This window comes from Bombina bombina, chromosome 1 (genome assembly GCF_027579735.1).
Source record: "Bombina bombina isolate aBomBom1 chromosome 1, aBomBom1.pri, whole genome shotgun sequence".
Classification (NCBI taxonomy): Eukaryota; Metazoa; Chordata; class Amphibia; order Anura; family Bombinatoridae; genus Bombina; species Bombina bombina.
Window position 1 is genome coordinate 437,473,407 of NC_069499.1, and position 14,184 is coordinate 437,487,590.

The 14,184-nt window shown below is 36.1% G+C and overlaps 1 protein-coding gene across 1 annotated transcript in view; it reads left to right on the forward strand.

Moving 5' to 3' along the window:
* The first annotated feature begins 1,620 nt into the window (after window positions 1-1,620).
* XIRP2 (xin actin binding repeat containing 2) overlaps window positions 1,621-14,184 on the forward strand; it is a 247,932-nt gene continuing 235,368 nt past the window's right edge. Inside the window, exon 1 of the mRNA XM_053698393.1 lies at window positions 1,621-1,839. The gene's annotated coding sequence lies outside the window, so the exon portion shown is untranslated. The remainder of the gene's footprint in view (window positions 1,840-14,184) is intronic.

Sequence of the window (14,184 nt, forward strand, 5' to 3'; positions counted from 1 at the left end):
CTGAGAGTGGCAGAGGGAAGGAGGGAGGGGGAGGAGTAGAGGGGGGCTCCTATAGTGGAGGGGGATATCGATCTGGGAGGGGGTAGAGTAATGAGGGGGCAGCTACACTACAAAAATAATAAGATTAAAAAAATACAAAATTATTGGTACTTGTAGACAGCTGCCAGTATCTAAGATGGTGGCAATAGTTAGAAGGGGAAAGGTTAGAGAGCTAGTTGGGGGTATCAGGGAGGTTGGAGGGTTATGGGGGATCCTACACTGCAGAAAAAAAAATAGAAAAAAAAAGTTTTATTTTTTTTATTGGCAGACTGTCTGCCAGTACTTAAAGGGGTTAAAGTGATGGCAAATCCAAGCGTATAACAAACGATATGATTTACCATCACTAATTATAAATATTAGTTTCTTTCATCACTTTCTAAAAAATACTCACCTTATCTGTGCAGCAAGTATATTGCTTACTCAGGGCTTTTCTTCAATGAGGTGACGTTTCCACCTCTAAACCAATAGCCCTGCGTGTCAACTGACATCCTAGCACAGCTAGAGGTGGAAACGTCACCTCATTGGAGAAGCTCACTGTGTCGTGGGCGGGTGGAGGCACTGAGTTAGCGATATACTTGCCACACAGATAGGGTGAGTTTAGCACCCATTTTTTAGAAAGTGATGACTAATGTTTATTTTTAGTGAGGGTAAATCCTAGCGTTTGTTATACGCATGGATTTACCATCACTTTAATCTCCACTTAAAGAAATGGTTTTCCTAAAAGTTTATATAAACCTGGGCATTATTAATATAATTATACATCATTACATACATTGCTGGTGACATGTGGCTAGCACTGAGGATGCGCACAACAATGCTTGCGAGGTTAACAGGAAGTCTGTACTGGTGACAAGTATTATTCTATTTATTATGGTAAAGAAGCTGTGGATGTGTTATATTACATCACTGTCACATTATAAGTGGCAGCTTATCATGGAGGTGACCTCAAATTAGATAGAAAGCAGGAACAAAAAAATTCTACTGTCATAAGACATATCAAATCCTTATTAAAAATTACCTTCATTTTTTATTACATTTTTTTATTACATTTCTCTTTTTCCCTTTTGTAAACTTTTACATACTGTACTTACCTACATATTATCAGCTTTAGATTTTGCAAAGTGATTACGTATTGTGTCCTTACACTTTAATTTTTCTCCTCTTTCCATGTATTAGAGATCATCTTCAAATATTCAGTTTATTAATAGTATCAGAATATCCTTAATATTCACAATGTACTGTAATGCAGAACATTAGAGTATTATACCATTAAAGAGCACAACTTTTAGCTTAGTAAGGAGGATTTTTGAAAATATAGGTTTTGGTTATGTATAAAAATGTCTCATTAGTCTCATATTATGTGAACATTTATGTGAAAAGATACAAAAAAAAGAAGAAATAGCCAAGTAAAAAGAAAAAGTGTTAAACAGGTCATATATTAATAAATGGACAGAGTTAGATGTCTTTACAAACTGGTTTCTTAAGCCAGTGATTGACTCAGACATTGGCATACAAGACTCAGGGCCTATAAATAGATGTAAAGTTCCACCTTTTTGCATGCAAGCAAAAATAAAATCAGCTGTCACCATTAACTTGTGTGAGAGAGAGACATATACTGAGTGGAGCTGGTCTCCACAAGCTTGCTGATATAACGGGGACTGGGAATTACTGTATACAAAAAGCTAGGCACAAAATATAAGCAAAATACAGAATCTGCCAAGGAGGAGAAGAACAATTTATTTATATGAATTCATCAATACATTTCTTATATACACTTGAGGAGTATCTAAGAAGTGAGAGGTAAGTCTGACTTGCTTATCTGTCAAGTATCTAAATATACAAATATACAAATTCATTTGTATTCACCAAGAGAGAAAATAATTTACAAACTTTACTGAATTAACTTGAAAGGAATTATTAAACTGCAACTTTTAGCAGTGAAAAAAATATTTAATATTATTTAAGTATTATAAAAAAAAAAGCATGTGAGGTAATAAAGTTGTAATTTCTTCTAATGAATGTAGTAAGTTTTTCAGGTCAGCATTTTCCTCATTTTTCTTGTATTGTGAAGTACTTTATCCGTTCATGCATTGTTCTGCTTGTGACATGCTGGAAACAGACGCTATAAACACTGAAATATATATACAAGCGACATCATTTTATAGGTAGGATAATAAATGTACATAGATTACTGTCAATGGCAAAGACAAATAAGCATCCTTTTACTTTGTATCAATGATTTAGCTCAAGTTGTGTTCTGTTGCTTAGAAAAAGACAGTGTTTGAAGTGATTTATCCCCTATACCTGGATATTTGAGCAAGTAATGAAACCAAGAAGGATAAACTTACTTTTAAATCACCTAAAGTAAAAATTCAATGGCATTCTCTGTATTTAATAATAAAATATGTTCTGCCTGTCTGCATTTAGTTTAAAAGTCGCTGGTGTAGTGAAACTCTGAATAGTATTATTATGGAAGCGAGTGCCACACCATTAGGTAAATTTATATTTGGTTTGCATTGCAATTTCTTACTGCACTTGGGCAGTTATTCCTTCATAGGATTTTCAAGTATTTAATATTAAAAAATAAAAAGTTCAATTTCAAGCTACATTATTGTTTTTAAAGTTACAATTCTTCCAGTGTTCCAGGAAAAAGCCAATTCCTTGAATTCAATTATTTCGTATTTGCAGCTTGAATGTTTTTATTGAATAAACAACTGAAAAGTATTTAAAGTGAAAAAAAGTCAAGGGGGATTGCAATACCTTATGTCGGCAAATAATTTCATTATTCTCATTGGCTTTCTATTCAGTTAACGGATTCCGAATTTTTCTGAAGTCATTAGTGTGTTTTATTGTATTCCGTGATAATATTTTTTTGTACCATATCCTATTTATTTTAGCTTATTCTGTACAGCAAATAATGATTTGGTTGCCTTAAATCCCAGAAAGCATTGGTCTTTCTTGGCTTTAAATTAATATGAATCAGATCTGTATCCCCAGGTAACCTTTAACTTTTTAAAGACAATCATCAGAGCGCTGAGATACACAGGGACAGCTGCTCTTATTTCACGCATTAAAAAGATCAGTACCAAATCCATTCATATATGCACATGTATAATGTAGAAGAATTAATTTTTAATTTTGAAATAGATTATTGTATGAAAGGATGTAGTAAATAGTTCATATATATTCTGTAGATGTGCATAGCTGGGCACAATGAATACGATTAATTAATATTAAAGATGAAAGTATTAAGAGTTTAAGGAATGGCATAGTTTTACATTAAGATCTATAGTTTAGATGAAAAACAGAAAAGTAGAATTTGAAAGTGAGATTCCATTACATTGAAGGGTTTAACACAGTAGAAATATGTTTGAAAGAAGAGGTCATGCCCTAAAGTTAGATTGTGAAATACTTAATATTAGCACACGAATAGTGTTAGAAAGTGGTAATTGAAGTTTATATAGTAAGAACCCATAGCATGCTTGGCAATACTAAACAAACGGCAAAGACCAAATTAGGTTTAATGTTTTAACCAGTGAGCTAGATTGTGTTGCAAGTGACTCTGGTAACCAGGGGTTAATCAAAAGAATTGGAAAACTGTAAGAGGGCCAATTGATCATATTTGAGTACTACAAAACAATAAAAAAATAAAGTTGTCCACAAGCATTATAGGTTTATATTTGGAAGCTAAAGAAACCACTTGCTAGAACATAGTTTAACCTTTTAGTGATGAGTATTTTCACACCCCTTTGCTGAAACCATTTCCTGTCCTTTTCACTTATTTCATTAAACAGTAATTTTAAAACCGTTAAAGGCACAGTAAAGTCAAAATTAAATGTTCCTGGTTTATATAGTAAATATAATTTTAAACAACTTTCCAATTTACTTCTATTATCTAACTTGCTTCCGTCTCTTGGTATCCTTTGTTGAAAAGCATAATCACATAGGCTCAAAAGCAACAATGTACTGCTGGGAGATATCTGCTGATTGGTAGTTCCACATAATTTGCCTCTTGTTATTGGCTCACCGGATGTGTTCAGCTAGCTCCCAGTAGTGCATTTCTACTTCTTCAACAAAGGATACCAAAATAAATAAATACAATTGATAACAGAAGTAAATTGGAAAGAAACAAAATAAGGGTTTCATATCCCTTTAACTGTTTATCTCAGGAGATCAAGGACTTTAAAAATAAACTTAAGTTTGTAGAAATGGAGAAATGCCACCATTATATTTTTTTAAGAAAATGTGGCAATTGCATGGTCATTATTTCTTTAAATATTTCAACATATACATATTATCATTGCACATATGGCAGCAGTTCAACATGCTAAAGAATCAAATGTATGGATTCTATGGGCCCCATGTACTAATGGCCATGCAGACAAGGTTCTCAACTTAAGAAACTATCTGCACGGCTTTGACAATGGACCCTGTGCAACCGCTACCCTATTACACCCTTACTTGAGTGTGTAATGCTATCGCCTTTTCTTATGCAACCAATCGTGTGATTTCAATCTGTCACCTCTGAGGTGGTGTAGATTGTAAGAAGCGGTGGTCTGATGACTGATGCTTCTTACATTGGGGGAACAGGCTTGCTAGCTGCACCACAAGGGCTCAAAAGCAGGTTACACTGCTTAGTACATGGAGCCCTATGACTGTGTTTTACATAACTTTGGAATTTATGGAGAAAATAATTAGCAATAAAAATAATAAAAAATTAAAAAATACAAAGCTCCAACAATGAAATACTTGCACCAAAACCCTACTATTAGAATGTCAGGATTTCTGACTTTTACATTATGCAATTGTGTTGCTGGGGAAGCAAGGGGGGCACTAGCCCCCGTTCCCACATCATGGCTGGCCCACTATATGTCCCCCTACTGTGCTTAGCCCTTATTTTCCCACTAACCCTTTGCCCAGGTTACCCACAATTTTAGCTGTACCTGCCCAGGGAACATCCCAGCCCTACCCATGACACAAGCAACCCTGCCCCTTGGTAGCTTATCCCTACCCCTGTCACAGCACCTGCAGTGCTAATAAGAATGCATTTGCATACATAATTATGCAGAAGAAAATAGGAAGTAAAGCTATGACTTGCTTTAAAGAATTATTTATTTCCATGTTGACCATCTGAAAAGATGTGTGTAACCACCAGTTCAATGCAAAGAAATCCTCTCTTAAATGAAGGGTCGTATTCATTAATGAGTAAATCAAAGATTATATAAGGGCTCCATAATATCCTCCTACCACTGATAGAAAATCCCCTTAGTGGCCCGTAGGTCAAGTGAGTAATGTCTCTTAAGATGATCACCTGTATCATAGAGGAAGAAGATGGTCTTTTTATCTTCAAAATTAAGGGTTGGTTTGTCCCTATGTTAAATTGGGAGGGAGGTAAGATTCCATTACACTCCCCTTCTCCTCTGTCAAACAACATATTAGTTTCCACCCATCTTATTGGCAGAATCAACACCTTGAAATGAGGGATCCTATGGGCTTTGTGCCACAGAGCACTTCCTTTATGGGTGTGACATCGTTATACCCAATGCAGTTATGTAACAATTTCAGAGCCTCCACAGAGAAATTAAAAGTGAAGAGGGATCACTTGTTTACTTATGTGGCAAGAATTTTATCCTAGGAAACATGCTAAGAAAAAAAAAGAACTAAAACTAACATATTATTTTACTTCACAAAATATCTGTACTAGTGCTATATTTCTCTTCGGAAACACATTTAACTGTCCTCCACTCTAGTTTTTAATAATTTTTATGTGGCCACAATAAATATTAAAATAATATGCAGACAATTTTAAAAAAATAAAAAAATATGGTGAGCAAAAGTGGCTCCTAGATGCTTGTCTTCGCTCTTCATTTTCTTTCATAAAGCTATGATAAAGTTAATAACCACGTTTTATGTTCTACAGGGACAGAATATATCAATTTTTTTAAATGTTTTCCCAAAATTGGGTCTGTTTCCAGCTTTTCAGTATACACTTTGGACAACTCTGAATACTTATACCTCAAGTGTTTAAATATGTCCATGTTTTATGTTTTATACAGAACATTTAGTTTACTACCAGTTTTAATCTTGCTCTACAATTATAGTGACTTCCTGGAGTGACATAGAAATTGAAGAGAATTCCCTCACCTTAGTTAAAAAAAGTATGGTTCCATATGTGTTGCTGTACTTGTTTTAGGACCAACAGTGCATGCATTTTGTTAACCCCCAGAGTACCAGCTACAATTCAATCAATTACATAGCTAATACAAGGGTTGTATAACAAGGAATTATACTCTTCATCTGTGCAGAGGAGATAGCTTATTATTGTTTCAATTACACACAAACTCCTTTCCTTTACTAAAAAAATAATCCAATCTCAAGTTCCAAGTAGAACACAAGTGCAATTTTACAAGAATATTGTTAGTCCTATTTGTTTTACTAGTAACAGTCTGTTCAAGCAGATCGAACTAAACTCACTACACAGCAGCTTAAAATATAAAAGTATATAAGGGATCTATTTTGACCCTATGGAGTAGATTTATCATACCCCGGATGGACATGATTCGCTATAGCCAATCATGTCTGCCCTGCATCGTTAAATACCGACAGCATACGCTGTCGGCATTTAACTTTGCACAAGCATTTCTGGTGAAATGATTGTGCAATACCGCCCCCTGCACATTCACAGCCAATCGGTTGCTAGCAGGGGGTGTCAATCATCCCGATCGTATCGGATCAGGATTATTGCGGTCTGCCACCTCTTATGACCACTGCTTTTTAACTTAAGTTTAGGGCAAGCAGGATACTTCAGGGGTTGACTGCAGCATTCGCTTCTTGGTAAATCCACCCCTATGAATCTAAAAAAAAAGAAGGCATATGAGGGGGATCATGTACCCACCCCCTAGATCACTGCTAGCCAGACTGCTAGAGAATGCAACAAACAAAGGGGTGCATGGAGAAATCATGTTCTCCCATGACAACCCATTGGCCTTAATAGAATCTGCAATGAATTGACAGAATATGAATATATCGTCGTTGCATGTCTACACTTAAAAAACAGGAAACCCAACTAGAGCCAAAGGAAGTCTTATAAAGAAAGGACATACAGCACAGGTCCCCACAATACTCCTAAGAATCCACTGAACCACTACAGATTAGAATTCCAGAATGTAGTCATTAAATTGAGGCACAATGCATGCTCAAAGTACCCAATAGAACCCCAAATAAAGCTATTAAGCACAGGGGTGCATGAAAGAACTATGTTGAATGTTAAATATTAAAATCAAAATGTATTATTAGAATTACAGATAAAAACAATGGGAATGAGTTAAAAACATAGCATTTGTATTAGTTTGTACTTAATTAATCCTATGAATCAACATGTGTGGAATAAGGTAGGTGCACACAAAATAAATGATTTTAGTATTAAAACATCATGATGTAAAATTAGTCTCAGAATGGAATATTTAGTTTAAATGAAACAGAAAATACTGTGGCACAATACTATGTTGCCAAAAAAATGGAAATATATGTTAAACAAATTGGCCTTTGGTTATAAAAGCCAAAATATTATCAACACCAAGAGGCTGAAAAAATCAATTTAAGATATCAACATGTTGCTGCAATCTAATCATAAACTAATACTTATCCTTGCTGGTTGAAAACTATGATTAGCATGAACAATAAATTAATCATTTGCAATATCCCAACTGGAAAATGGGCTAATCATCTAACTGGTATACAAGATAATATAAATGATTGTAGTACAAATGTAAATGTTTAAACAGATAACTCATACAAAGGATTGTATGTGAAATAGATACTTATAATTTGTTGCAAACAAAAACCATAATTATTATAAGTCTCTTGAGAAAAGCTAATCACAAACTAACCATGCACTTAATATTGAAACAGAGAACCCATTTAGTTTTTGTTAGTTTTTGATATGTCGTTCTAATAAAGATTGTTTTAGTTTAACATTTAAGCCCTTGTGGCTAATACTTGAAAGTTATTGCTTCCAGTCACTTTTCTTTGGAATCATTTTCTGATAATATTGTCAAAGGTGATCAAATTAAGTTAAATAATGTAAGTAATAGTAAACCAAAAAAAGGTATCCATAATAAAAAAACAATATAATATGGGATAAAAATGTTCAAAGGAGCTAACTCTTTTTAACTTAAAGGGACACTGAACCCAAATTTTCTTTCATGATTCAGCTAGAGCAAACAATTTTAATCAACTTTCCCTTTTAAGTCTGTTATCTAATGTTCTTTGTTTTCTTGTTATCCTTTGTTGAAAAGCAGGAAGGTAAGTTCAAGAGTGTGCAGCACTATATGGCAGCAGTTTTGCAAAGTTATATATTAGCAAGAGCACTAGATGGCAGAGCTCCAGATAGGTGCACGCTACCTATCTAGATATCTCTTCAACAAAGAATAACAAGAGAATGAAGCAAATTTGATAATAGAAGTAAATAGAAATCTTTTTTTTAAATATTATTCCTTATCTGAATCATGAAAGAAAAGTGTGGGGTTTTCATGTTCTTTTAACGTTTGATTAAATAAACTTTCTTTAATGTAATTAGCAAGAGTCCATGAGCTAGTGACGTATGGGATATACATTCCTACCAGGAGGGGGAAGTTTCCCAAACCTCAAAATGCCTATAAATACACCCCTCACCACACCCACAAATCAGTTTTACAAACTTTGCCTCCTATGGAGGTGGTGAAGTAAGTTTGTGCTAGATTCTACGTTGATATGCGCTCCGCAGCAGGCTGGAGCCCGGTTTTCCTCTCAGCGTGCAGTGAATGTCAGAGGGATGTGAGGAGAGTATTGCCTGTTTGAATTCAATGATCTCCTTCTACGGGGTCTATTTCATAGGTTCTCTGTTATCGGTCGTAGAGATTCATCTCTTACCTCCCTTTTCAGATCGACGATATACTCATATATATACCATTACCTCTACTGATTTTCGTTTCAGTACTGGTTTGGCTTTCTACAAACATGTAGATGAGTGTCCTGGGGTAAGTAAGTCTTATTTTCTGTGACACTCTATGCTATGGTTGGGCACTTTTATATAAAGTTCTAAATATATGTGTTTAAACATTTATTTGCCTTGACTCAGGATGTTCAATATTCCTTATTGCAGACAGTCAGTTTCATATTTGGGATAATGCATATGAATAAATCAATTTTTTCTTACCTTAAAATTTGACTTTTTCCCTGTGGGCTGTTAGGCTCGCGGGGGCTGAAAATGCTTCATTTTATTGCGTCATTCTTTGCGCTGATTTTTTTGGCGCAAATTTTTTTTCTGTTTCCGACGTCATACGTGTCGCCGGAAGTTGCGTCATTTTTGACGTTTTTTTGCGCCAAAAGTGTCGGCGTTCCGGATGGGCGTCACTATTGTCTCCACATTATTTAAGTCTCATTATTTATTGCTTCTGGTTGCTAGAGGCTTGTTCACTGGCATTTTTTCCCATTCCTGAAACTGTCATTTAAGGAATTTGATCAATTTTGCTTTATATGTTGCTTTATATGTTGTTTTTTCTATTACATATTGCAAGATGTCCCACGTTGAAACTGAGTCAGAAGATACTTCTGGAAAATCGCTGCCTGGTGCTGGAGCTACCAAAGCTAAGTGTATCTGCTGTAAACTTATGGTATCTGTTCCTCCAGCTGTTGTTTGTACTGATTGTCATGACAAACTTGTTAATGCAGATAATATTTCCTTTAGTACTGTTACATTACCTGTTGCTGTTCCGTCAACATCTAATACTCAGAGTGTTCCTGATAACATAAGAGATTTTGTTTCTAAATCCATTAAGAAGGCTATGTCTGTTATTCCTCCTTCTAGTAAACGTAAAAAGTCTTTTAAAACTTCTCATTTTTTAGATGAATTTTTAAATGAACATCATCATTCTGATTCTGATAATGGTTCTTCTGGTTCAGAGGATTCTGTCTCAGAGGTTGATGCTGATAAATCTTCATATTTATTTAAAATGGAATTTATTCGTTCTTTACTTAAAGAAGTCCTAATTGCATTAGAAATTGAGGATTCTGGTCCTCTTGATACTAAATCTAAACGTTTAGATAAGGTTTTTAAATCTCCTGTAGTTATTCCAGAAGTTTTTCCTGTCCCTGGTGCTATTTCTGAAGTAATTTCCAGGGAATGGAATAATTTGGGTAATTCATTTACTCCTTCTAAACGTTTTAAGCAATTATATCCTGTGCCATCTGACAGATTAGAGTTTTGGGACAAAATCCCTAAGGTTGATGGGGCTGTCTCTACTCTTGCTAAGCGTACTACTATTCCTACGGCAGATGGTACTTCCTTTAAGGATCCTTTAGATAGGAAAATTGAATCCTTTCTAATAAAAGCTTACTTGTGTTCAGGTAATCTTCTTAGACCTGCTATATCTTTAGCGGATGTTGCTGCAGCTTCAACTTTTTGGTTAGAAGCTTTAGCGCAACAAGTAACAGATCATAATTCTCATAGCATTATTATTCTTCTTCAACATGCTAATAATTTTATTTGTGATGCCATCTTTGATATCATTAGAGTTGATGTCAGGTATATGTCTCTAGCTATTTTAGCTAGAAGAGCTTTATGGCTTAAAACTTGGAATGCTGATATGTCTTCTAAGTCTACTCTGCTTTCCCTTTCTTTCCAGGGTAATACATTATTTGGTTCCAGTTGGATTCTATTATCTCAACTGTTACTGGAGGGAAAGGAACTTTTTTTACCACAGGATAAAAAATCTAAAGGTAAATTTAGGTCTAATAATCATTTTCGTTCCTTTCATCACAACAAGGAACAAAAGCCTGATCCTTCATCCTCAGGAGCGGTATCAGTTTGGAAACCATCTCCAGTCTGGAATAAATCCAAGCCTTTTAGAAAATCAAAGTCAGCTCCTAAGTCCACATGAAGGTGCGGCCCTCATTCCAGCTCAGCTGGTAGGGGGCAGATTACGTTTTTTCAAAGAAATTTGGATCAATTCCGTTCACAATCTTTGGATTCAGAACATTGTTTCAGAAGGGTACAGAATTGGCTTCAAGATAAGGCCTCCTGCAAAGAGATTTTTTCTTTCCCGTGTCCCAGTAAACCAGCGAAGACTCAAGCATTTCTGATATGTGTTTCAGATCTAGAGTTGGCTGGAGTAATTATGCCAGTTCCAGTTCTGGAACAGGGGCTGGGGTTTTATTCAAATCTCTTCATTGTACCAAAGAAGGAGAATTCCTTCAGACCAGTTCTGGATCTAAAAATATTGAATCGTTATGTAAGGATACCAACATTCAAAATGGTAACTGTAAGGACTATCCTGCCTTTTGTTCAGCAAAGGCATTATATGTCTACAATAGATTTACAGGATGCATATCTGCATATTCCGATTCATCCAGATCACTATCAGTTTCTGAGATTCTCTTTCCTAGACAAGCATTACCAGTTTATGGCTCTGCCGTTTGGCCTAGCAACAGCTCCAAGAATTTTTACAAAGGTTCTCGGTGCCCTTCTGTCTGTAATCAGAGAACAGGGTATTGTGGTATTTCCTTATTTGGACGATATCTTGGTACTTGCTCAGTCTTCTCATTTAGCAGAATCTCATACGAATCGACTTTTGTTGTTTCTTCAAGATCATGGTTGGAGGATCAATTTACCAAAAAGTTCATTGATTCCTCAGACAAGGGTAACCTTTTTAGGTTTCCAGATAGATTCAGTGTCCATAACTCTATCTTTGACAGACAAGAGACGTCTAAAATTGATATCAGCTTGTCGAAACCTTCAGTCACAATCATTCCCTTCGGTAGCCTTATGCATGGAAATTCTAGGTCTTATGACTGCTGCATCGGACGCGATCCCCTTTGCTCGTTTTCACATGCGACCTCTTCAGCTCTGTATGCTGAACCAGTGGTGCAGGGATTACACAAAGATATCTCAATTAATATCTTTAAAACCGATTGTATGACACTCTCTGACGTGGTGGACAGATCACCATCGTTTAGTTCAGGGGGCTTCTTTTGTTCTTCCGACCTGGACTGTAATTTCAACAGATGCAAGTCTTACAGGTTGGGGAGCTGTGTGGGGGTCTCTGACAGCACAAGGGGTTTGGGAATCTCAGGAGGTGAGATTACCGATCAATATTTTGGAACGTGCAATTTTCAGAGCTCTTCAGTCTTGGCCTCTTCTAAAGAGAGAATCATTCATTTGTTTTCAGACAGACAATGTCACAACTGTGGCATACATCAATCATCAAGGAGGGACTCACAGTCCTCTGGATATGAAAGAAGTATCTCGAATTCTGGTATGGGCGGAATCCAGCTCCTGTCTAGTTTCTGCGGTTCATATCCCAGGTATAGACAATTGGGAAGCGGATTATCTCAGTCGCCAAACGTTACATCCGGGCGAATGGTCTCTTCACCCAGAGGTATTTCTTCAGATTGTTCAAATGTGGGGACTTCCAGAAATAGATCTGATGGCCTCTCATCTAAACAAGAAACTTCCCAGATATCTGTCCAGATCCAGGGATCCTCAAGCGGAAGCAGTGGATGCATTGTCACTTCCTTGGAAGTATCATCCTGCCTATATCTTTCCGCCTCTAGTTCTTCTTCCAAGAGTAATCTCCAAGATTCTGAAGGAATGCTCGTTTGTTCTGCTGGTAGCTCCAGCATGGCCTCACAGGTTTTGGTATGCAGATCTTGTCCGGATGGCCTCTTGCCAACCGTGGACTCTTCCGTTAAGACCAGACCTTCTGTCGCAAGGTCCTTTTTTTCCATCAGGATCTCAAATCCTTAAATTTAAAGGTATGGAGAATGAACGCTTGATTCTTAGTCAAAGAGGTTTCTCTGACTCTGTGATTAATACTATGTTACAGGCTCATAAATCTGTATCTAGGGAGATATATTATAGAGGCTGGAAGACTTATATTTCTTGGTGTCTTTCTCATCATTTTTCCTGGCATTCTTTTAGAATTCCGAGAATTTTACAGTTTCTTCAGGATGGTTTGGATAAAGGTTTGTCTGCAAGTTCCTTGAAAGGACAAATCTCTGCTCTTTCTGTTCTTTTTCACAGAAAGATTGCTAATCTTCCTGATATTCATTGTTTTGTACAAGCTTTGGTTCGTATAAAACCTGTCATTAAGTCAATTTCTCCTCCTTGGAGTTTGAATTTGGTTCTGGGGGCTCTTCAAGCTCCTCCGTTTGAACCTATGCATTCATTGGACATTAAATTACTTTCTTGGAAAGTTTTGTTCCTTTTGGCCATCTCTTCTGCCAGAAGAGTTTCTGAATTATCTGCTCTTTCTTGTGAGTCTCCTTTTCTGATTTTTCACCAGGATAAGGCGGTGTTGCGAACTTCTTTTAAATTTTTACCTAAGGTTGTGAATTCTAACAACATTAGTAGAGAAATTGTGGTTCCTTCATTATGTCCTAATCCTAAGAATTCTAAGGAGAAATCATTGCATTCTTTGGATGTAGTTAGAGCTTTGAAATATTATGTTGAAGCTACTAAGAATTTCCGAAAGACTTCTAGTCTATTTGTTATCTTTTCCGGTTCTAGGAAAGGTCAGAAGGCCTCTGCCATTTCTTTGGCATCTTGGTTGAAATCTTTAATTCATCATGCTTATGTTGAGTCGGGTAAAACTCCGCCTCAAAGGATTACAGCTCATTCTACTAGGTCAGTTTCTACTTCCTGGGCGTTTAGGAATGATGCTTCGGTTGATCAGATTTGCAAAGCAGCAACTTGGTCTTCTTTGCATACTTTTACTAAATTCTACCATTTTGATGTGTTTTCTTCTTCTGAAGCTGTCTTTGGTAGAAAAGTACTTCAGGCAGCTGTTTCAGTTTGAATCTTCTGCTTATATTTTCAGTTTTGGGTGTGGATTTTTTTCAGCGGAATTGGCTGTCTTTATTTTATCCCTCCCTCTCTAGTGACTCTTGCGTGGAAGATCCACATCTTGGGTAGTCATTATCCCATACATCACTAGCTCATGGACTCTTGCTAATTACATGAAAGAAAACATAATTTATGTAAGAACTTACCTGATAAATGCATTTCTTTCATATTAGCAAGAGTCCATGAGGCCCACCCTTTTTTTTGTGGTGGTTATGATTTTTTTGTATAAAGCACAATTATTCCAATTCCTTATATTTATGCTT